The following is a 9,528-nucleotide window of genomic DNA, read 5'->3' on the forward strand; positions in this document are numbered from 1 at the left end:
TGAGAGTCCCCTGGACTGCAAGGAGATCCAACCAGTTCATCCTAAAGGAGATCAGTCCTGGGTGTTCATTCGAAGGACTGATGATGAAGCTGAAACTCCAACACTCTGGCCACTTGCTGCGAAGAGCTGACTCACTGGAAAAGACCCTGATGCTGGGAAAGATTGAGGGCAGGAGGAGAAGGGGACAATAGAGGATGAGCTGGTTGGATGGCATCACCGACTCGATGGACATGGGTTTGGGTGGACTCTGGGAGTTGGTGATGGACAGGCAGGCCTGGCGTGCTGCGGTTCGTGGGGTTGCAAAGAGTCAGACACGACTGAGCGACTGAACTGAACTGAACTGAAACAGCAAAGTCTAAAAAAGGGATACAATCTATTCATTTTCTATAGGAATTTGTTAAATGGTTGGAATCTTGCACTCTGGAGAGATGAAGGTGGAGAGGTAGGAGTTATGATGGGGACAGTAAGTCATTAAGAGTACAGACAAGACAAACACACACCAGATCCTTCTGCACTCCAGACACCAGCACTGAGACTGAGATGAAGTAGCAAATAGACCAGGAAAGCTCCAAACTCAGGAAAGCTTTGGTTCAGGGCAAACAAAACACTGCAAGCAACTCCAAGATACAGACGGTTGTTGTCTTCCATCCCCAGCAGTTAGCCCAGCACCCTGCATGATGTCAATAAATCCAGGTTGAAGGAACAGATGTGAATATATACATTTGATAGTAAAACTACTGGCAGTAGAGAAGCTGAGCTGAATTCCTCCTTATCCCAGGGTTCTGCCTCCTGTCTCACTACTGTCCAAACCAGCCTCCACACTGGGGGTGTGACCCTTTGAAAAGAAGAATCTGATCACGTTTCTCCTAAAGTGTTTCAACAGCTCCCTGTCGCCCTCAGCATGAAGCCCAAATTCCTTGGCCTGAAAACCAGCCTTCTGTGTTTGATGCTGGCCTACTTTTCAGTTTTGTTTCTGTCCCTGCCTAACATATGTCATGCTCCCATCACATGGGACTACTGAAATCCCCCACATGTACTACAGTCTCGCATGTACACCCCACCTTTGCACATGCCACTCTCCTCTCTGAGGTGCTCTCTCTGCCCGAGGCACTTCTCATTTCAAATGTCTCTTCCTCCAGATGGTGACACTTCTAAGCAGCACTAAGTGATCCCTCCTCTAATCTTTCAGAAAGTGAAAGTGAAAGTTGCCCAGTCATGTCCAACTCTGCAAGCCGGTGGACTATACAGTCCATGGAATTTTCTCCAGGCCAGAATACCGGAGTGGGTTGCCATTCCCTTCTTCAGGGGATTTTCCCAACTCAGGGACTGACCCCAGGTTTCCCAAATTGCAGGCAGATTCTTTACCAGCTAAGCCACAAGGGAAGCCCAAGAATACTGGAGTGGGTAGCCTATCCCTTCTCCAAAGGATCTTCCCGACCTAGGAATTGAACCAGGGCCTCCTGCATTACAGGTGGATTCTTTACCAACTGAGCTATGAGGGATAACTTGTCTATACTTCTGTTAGAGCACTAAGTACAATACCATATTTGATGTTTCCATGTCTCTCTTCCTTCATAAACTTCCAGACTGCCAGGACTGGGTTCGAGTCATCTTTGCATCCCTAGCTACTAGTATGGGGGTATTGGAAGCTTCAAAAATGTTTTTTGAAAAAAAAGAAAAGAACAGATTTTAAAGGCCAAAAGTAGAAATAAAGCTTAAACACTTGGGTGAACAAGATGTAGCAGTACTACTAAGAGACACTTGAAAGTGAAAGTCACTCTGTTGTGTCCAACTCTTTGTGACCCCATGGAATTCTCCAGGCCAGAATACTGGAGTGGGTAGCCATTCCCTTCTCCAGGGGATCTTCCCCACCCAGAGATCAAACCCAGGTCTCCTGAACTGCAGGAGGATTCTTTACCAGCTGAGCCACCAGGGAAACCCAAGAGACACTCAGGGATGCACAAGTCCCTCCCTATAATTAGAAGGTTGTGCCAGGGATGGCAGATACAATGCTCCCCTCCAAGTGTCTCTTGTTACTCATCAGAGACAGAATTCGGGGCTGGATATACTGGAGGCCTGGCCCAGTATGGTACTTCTTATCTTGTGTTTTCCCCAACCATTTCTCACACTCATTTTGCCTTTGAGAAAGCAATTTCATTTTCATATGCTTTAGTGTCACCATTTCAAAATGTTCCAAAAGCCAAGTTCCTCTGTCATGCTCTCATTTTCTTTGTCTCTTACTGAATAGAAAGGGAAGTTTCAGTACTAAGTTAAGGATGAAAATATTCTGAGCCCAAACTTAGTGTATAACTTTAGGGAAGTTATCACACCCCTCTACATTGCAACAGTCTCCTCCTTAAAATGCAACTGACCCTAAATCCAGGAGGTCACAGGAAACAGTAAAGGTGTTCCTGAGCACCTTACAGGTAGTAACCCATTTAATTCTACAATCCTTTGAGGCAGGTACTATGATGATCCCCATCACGCACAAGAAAATGGAGCACCGAGCCGGCAAAGACTTGAAGAGGGCTGTGAAGGTGGTGCTAGTGGTAAAGAACCCGCCAGCCAGTGCAGGAGACATAAGACACACGGGTTTGATCCCTGGGTTGGGAAGATCCCCTGGAGAAGGAAATGACAATCCACTCCAGTATTCTTGCCTGGAGAATTCCATAGACAGAGGAACCTGGCAGGCTGCAGTCCATGGGGTTGCAAAGAGTCAGACACGCCCAAGTGACTAACACTTTCACTTTTCAGAGGATACAATTGCATTTATGCTTTTTCTACAAAAACATAATTTTACTCTTTTTAAAACAGCATTAAATATGTAAGTCCATATCACCCTCCCCTCAAAATATTAATTTAGACAAAATTTAAGGGACATCTACTATGTGCAGTAGAATATCGTCAAATTACTATCAATCTCTTATAAGCGTATTTCCTGCTGAATAAATATCTGTTTATAAATGAAAACTATTTCACACATGGATTCAGAGAAGCTCTGCATTTCTAGATGTTTCTTCAGAAGGAATGGGTGCCTTATAATAGTCATCTTTCCCCTGGAGAAAATATTCATTCCCACTTCAAGAGGGACAACTCAACTCCTCAAGTCTTTAGAAAAGCCTACAGCCACCTTTCTCTGTATCCACGGTTTCTACATTGGTTTCTTCCCCCATCAGAAAGAGAACACAGGAAGATCAGGTTACATTGGTGTCTTGGGCCTGTATAAATTCCTGGGAGGTTCTCTCTTCTGTTAGGAAAAGTTTCCCTGGCAACCATATTTACACACTCAGTTCCCTCCTCTCCTCTGATTCGCTGGTTGGTATAAAAATTAATTTGCATTGAATCGCTGAAGCTTACAAGTCAATCAGTTTAACAGACTCACAAAATGTTAGAATTTGGTTTCTAGCCAGAGGTCGCTTCTTTCCGGGACTGTCCCCTTTCTTTTGAAATCTGAATTGTAATTCTGTTCAGTTCAAATATTTTAAAACACATCAAATATGTATGCTGGATATTTCTGGCTATAGGTAAAGAAAAGAAAGTTCTCCTAATGGCATCTGGTCAATATTATTAGTTAAGGAAGATCAAGAGAGGAGGATGTACTTTACTTCTGAGTTAAGCAAGATCAGTTATGATAAACAGCTAGAAGAAACGAGTCAAGGACCAAGACAAAAACATCTAGGACCTGTGAAATGATGAATTCAGGCCTAAGATTCTGGGTGATCAGAGCTCAGGACCTGGGTAAAGGAATGTGATATGAATATTAAGAATAAAGTGTCCCTAATTCATTCACCAAGTATTTATTAAACATCTAACAGTGCTTGGTGCTGGGAATATAGCAATGGATAAGACAGACCCAGGTCTTGCTTTCATAAAGTTTATAGTCAAATATTTCAATAGTGAACCAGCACTGGCTTTGTTGTTGAACCAAGTATCTTTGGGCTAGGGGCTCATTATATGATTTCCTACAAGGGCCAGAATTAGTTTCAGGGTGGAGCAGGAACTTCCAGACAGAAACAAGCTCAAAAAGTCCTCTTTGGAGAAGGTGAGTTGACAACTGAAATCTTTGACATATACAATGATTTCTTTGTATCTTCAACAACAATGGCACATGAGTTTTTAGACAGAGAGATGAAGAAGAATGTATTTATCATAGGGCACAAAGTTAGGTACTTTGTAGTACATATACCAAAGAAGAGAGTAAAAAGTACATTAAAAATTAAAATAAATAAATAAACAGCATATAAAAAAGCATTCTTAAGTATATTCAGCAACCATTTATTAAGCATCCTCTATGTTCAAGAAAGAGTTCTAGGAGCTGAAGCTACAGGTATGAAAAAGACAGAGTCCCTAGCAATTATAACAATGTTTTAAGTGTAACAAGTGTAACAAGATGTTACAAACAGGTCTAGGACAAACCTAGAAGGCATATTAAAAAGCAGAGACATTACTTTGCCAACAAAGGTCTGTATAGTCAAAGCTATGGTTCTTCCATAGTCATGTGTAGATGTTAGACCATAAAGAAGGCTGAGCGTCAAAGAATTGATGCTTTTGAACTGTGGTGTTGGAGAAGACTCTTGAGAATCCCCTGGACTACAAGGAGATCAAACCAGTCAATCCTATGGGAAATCAACCCTGAATATTCATCGGAAGGACTGATGTTAAAGCTGAAGCCCCAATACCTTGGCCACCTGATGGGAAGAGCTGACTCATTAGAAAAGACCCTGATGCTAGGAAAGATTGAAGGCAGGAGAAGTGGATGACAGAGGACGAGATGACTGGATGGCATCACCAACTTAATGGACATGAGTTTGAGCAAGCTCCAGGAGATGGGAAGGGCAGGGAAGCCTGGCGCGCTGTATGCCCTGGGGTCTCAAACAGTCAGACATGACTGGGCGACTGAACACCAGCACAAAGGAAGGTCAGAGAGGAAGGATACAGCTCATTAAAAGCAAACTGGGAAATGCTTCTGAGATGTAATACTTTGATCTTAAAAGACAGAAAAGGTTGCTGTTTTAAACTGATAAATTTGGGAATAATTGTTTCAGCAATAGATAATTACTACAGTGCCTTATGGAGACTCTTCGAGCAGCACAGGAGACCATGGAGAACGCCTGGCCATCTAGACTCTTTCATGACGTACACTATAGGCCATACTCTAAATCTCTTCATGTTTTTAATCTCACAGATTCTTAGGCTCACCTGACCCATGATGGGAGTGGAGTGAAAGTGAGCAGCTTGTTCTGGAATGGGAATGACATTGGTGATAGAGAAAGCAACACAACTGCAAAATCCTGCCTGAGATCCTTCACAAAGGAATCTATGTTGGCTGGTGCTAGGACTTGGTCAAGCGGTCAGCTAGAATCAAGTGGTGTCAGGATTTGGTCAGTACCTGGTCAAATGATTACGCAGAGAGACTAAGAGTGGGAGGAGCCTGAGAATGAGTAAATGTTTTTTAGAGAGCAATAACCATGAAAACCAGAAAAAATTGTTGTCAGTTCCAGGCAGTGATTATAAAGTCTAAGATAAGAGACAATACCAAAATTTAAGTGTTTCTGGTTTTCATGATCCATACAGGTAGATGAAGGAGTAGAGTGGGCAAAAAAAAGCCAAGAAAGGGATAGGAACATTCATGATAAATGTGGGCCACATGTTTCAAACCTGCTGGGTAGTCCCCCAGTGGCACCAGTCTGGTTAAGAAGTTATCAGATCAGGGCAAATACCTGTTCAACCCCAATTTCTGTTTCAGTAGGTTATAAAATGGTCTTCCCAGCTTCCTAGCAGTTGGGAACATCTGACTACACAAGAAATAGAAATTAACTATTTCTTACTTAAATTGGGAGTAACAACAGGATCAGGACAGTAACTCGATCCAATCATACTCTCATGATATGATGAATGAGGTTCCAGAAGCCATTCTGGGTAAATAACTACTTGCCTCTTTTTTCTTTTCATACTGGATATCTATTAATACTTGAATTTCAAAATACTCCCCTTTTGCCCTTTGTATCAGGAGTCAAAATGAAGAGACAGGAAAATGTGATGGTGTACTGTGACACAGCAAGGACTTCAGGTTATGCAACCAAAAGGAATTATCAGGACAAAATGCTTTCCTAGCTTTAGGAGGGAGTATTGATACATTTGGGTAGAACCACTTTCATACCAGTGCAAAATAAAAGGGCAGGTCTCCTTGTTAAAAAAAATTATCAACAATTTCAAGAGAGCAACAACAGAGCATTCAATTGAGTGTGGGGTCTATTCAGGGTCCCGGGAGACTGCACAGGTCACACACCTGTAAAGCTAGCCTGGCCTTCAGGGACGGTATAGTATGGTCCTTTCGTAGAGCTTGAGAGTCAAAGCTGGGTCCACATCCCATCTTTGCCCCTCATTAATTATGCGATCAGGCAATTCACTTGGCTCTCCATGCTTCTAGTAGGTTGCATGGTTGCAGTCCAGTACTGTGAGGATTAAATGGGATAATGAATAGAATGTATACAAGGTGCTTAACACAGGTAAGCACTCAATAAATGGTAGCTATCTATTATTGTTCAATGAAATGTACAGGTAATTCTCAAAGCAGTAAGTTTAAGAAATGAATTGCTGAACTGCTGTTAAGGATATGAAAGAATGAAAATGATATTTCAGGACAACTAAAATAATGAAGTAGACAGGGAAGAGCAAATCTTTTGTATGACTCTTCTGCCTTCTCTAATCTCTTCCCTCTTTCTCTTTTTCCTTTTACTGCCAAACATGCAGAAGGTAAAATACATGCTGTCTCTATTTCTTACCTACATCTCATGCCCTCATCCTCTTTAATCTGGTATTTAATATCCCTATGGCTATCCTCCACAGAATTGAGGTTATTTTTCAAAAGTTACTAATGACTCCTGTTCACTAAATAGAATGGACATTTCCCACCTTTTATGTAAAATTTCATACTGCTGATCAATCCCTTCAGCTTGAAACCCTCTCTTTTCACTTCTGCAATACTATACCCTCATGGCCAACAGCATATCTGATAGGTATCTATCAGGTACCTAAATAAATGGCCATGAAGAGGATGCATTTGTGGGGTGAATAAATTAGATGATTCTCTTGTTTCTGTGATATTCCTTATTTTCCACCATACTGACCCCATTTCTTCTTCTTCCCTCCTTGAATGTGGGCAATCTCCATGCGTAGCCTTGGTCCTCTACACCTCTATTTCTAGGCTGTCACACCACTAAGAATCAAGTGGGAACTACACTAATCACATGGCTTTAATTATCACCTACATATAAGACTCCCTGACTTCTCTCTTTTGAACACTAGTGCCTCCCCCACCAGTTTCCAAATAATTAGGGGATGCACCCACTTATAAATTCCAGTATCACCTCAAGATATCTAGCATTGAGCTTTTCCTCTTCTCCCCCAAACTGACTTTTTTTTCCATCTGTCTTATTTCTGTTAATCTTGTCACTCAAGTTCAAGACTATATTTGATTCTCCCTTCCTTCTTGTTCTCCATATCTATCAGTCAGAGTACTGTTCATGCTTCCTTTATAATAGTGGTCTCCAACCTTTTTGGCACCAGGGACCAGTTTCATGAAAGAGAATTTTTCCTTGGACTGGGGCTGGTGGGGGGATGGTTTCAGGATGATTCTCATAAGGAATACACAACCTTGATCCCTCACATGCTAAGTTCACAGATGGGTTCAAGCTCCTATGAGAATCTAATGCCACTACTGATCTGACAGGAGGCAGAGCTCAGGCGGTAATGTGAGTGATGGGGAGTGGCTGTAAACACAGATGAAGCTTCTTTCCCTTACCTGCTGCTCACTGCCTGCTATGTGGCCGATCTAATAGACCACAGCCCAGGGACTGGGGACCCCTGCTTTGTAACACTTACTGAACCTACCTCTTTCTATTTTCACTGCCATCATCCTAATTTAATTCCTTATCCCCTCACACCTAAATGATTTAAATAACCAGCTAACTGGTTGTACAGTTCTTTTTCTACCCCTTCTAAAGTTTATTCTATACACTGTTGCTGAGAATCTTCTTAACATACTACTTTTATAGCCCCCATTTCCTTAACCAAACATCTTCAGACTTTCCATCATACAGGATAAAGCCCTAAATCCTTAGTTTGGCATTCAATGCCTGTTAAAATCCAGTTTCAGACAGAAAACAACAAAATACTGTAAAGTAATTATTCTTCAATTAAAAAAATAAATTTAAAAAAATCCAGCTTCAATCAACACTTCCAATCTTACAACTTCTATAGTTAAATCTTCTGATCTTGCCACATTGGTCAGTTTCATCAGCTGACCCCTGAAAACTCTCCTCCATGCTCCAGTCCTGTGTTTTATGAACATATTTTCTCCTGTCCAGAAATCCCTCCCACCTTCCTTCTCTGTATATAACAAAATCCACCATATCTCTGAAAAAAAGTCTTCCTTGATAATCATAGTCCACAATGATCTCTTTTTGCAATTCTGATAATATCATACGTTTAGTACTTTGAAAATTTACGGAAGTATGCTTTATACTGAATTCTCACAAGTTTATAAAGTAGGTGGCATTATTACACACAAAGGATCAAGGTCAAATAACATGCCCAAGCCACAAAGCAAGTAACTTCTAGAACTGGGATCCAAATCCTTGTTTAGCTGAGAATAACCCCTGAACCATACCACCTCTCTCATTTTCCTGTCTCCTCCAAAGCTCAAATACAGCACACTATTTACACACAAGCAGGTGCTCAGTAAACATGCTGATTGAGAAGATTGCTTAAGTAGCACCTGTGATTCTCAGCACTTACAGAATTGTCAATCTCAGCAGAGCAAATTAAGCATATCAACCCAGTGTCATGTTCTTTATGAGGCTTGATCTGTAATTGAGTTCAAGAGGGGGATTTGCCAAAAATTCACCATGTTCCATTCTAAAAATAAATTTTGGTTTCAGCAAAGCTAAAAGGCCCTTTCTCTGAGTCAAATATTAGGTGAGTTTTGGGGATGAGGTACTTGACCACCTCTGGGTACACCCTTCCTCTGTTTCCAAATGAGCAGAAAGTAAAAACAGGCTGGCTAAGTTAATGGCTTATGAGAGAAAAATGGACTACTTACGGTTCTAGAAGTGGAGGCTAAGGCAGCAGAACAGTATTTTCTCTGCTTTGGTAGCTAAGACCTCAGTAAAAGAAGCCTAATCAAAATGAATCGTGAGTGGAAACTGGATCAAAGAGGATAATAGTAAGATAATAGTAAAAAGAAGTAAGAACAGAAAGAAGGAAGTACTGGAAATATTCATACTTCCTTCTTTCTGTTCTTACTTCTTTTTACTATTATCCTCTTTGTCCTTTTCTTCAGTTGCTTGAAGCTGTCAGATCCAACTCTGTTCTCCAGGGCTGGACCACTAACAGCAGGCTCTATCATCTCTGCATGATTTATGGTCTCAGTCCCAAACTGTTTGTCCTGACCCACATCACAGTCCAGATCCTTCCAGCTTCTCATCTGATTACTCACTTCCCAAGGTCTCACAAAGCTGACCTCAC

Source organism: Dama dama, chromosome 8 (genome assembly GCF_033118175.1).
Source record: "Dama dama isolate Ldn47 chromosome 8, ASM3311817v1, whole genome shotgun sequence".
Taxonomy (NCBI): domain Eukaryota; kingdom Metazoa; phylum Chordata; class Mammalia; order Artiodactyla; family Cervidae; genus Dama; species Dama dama.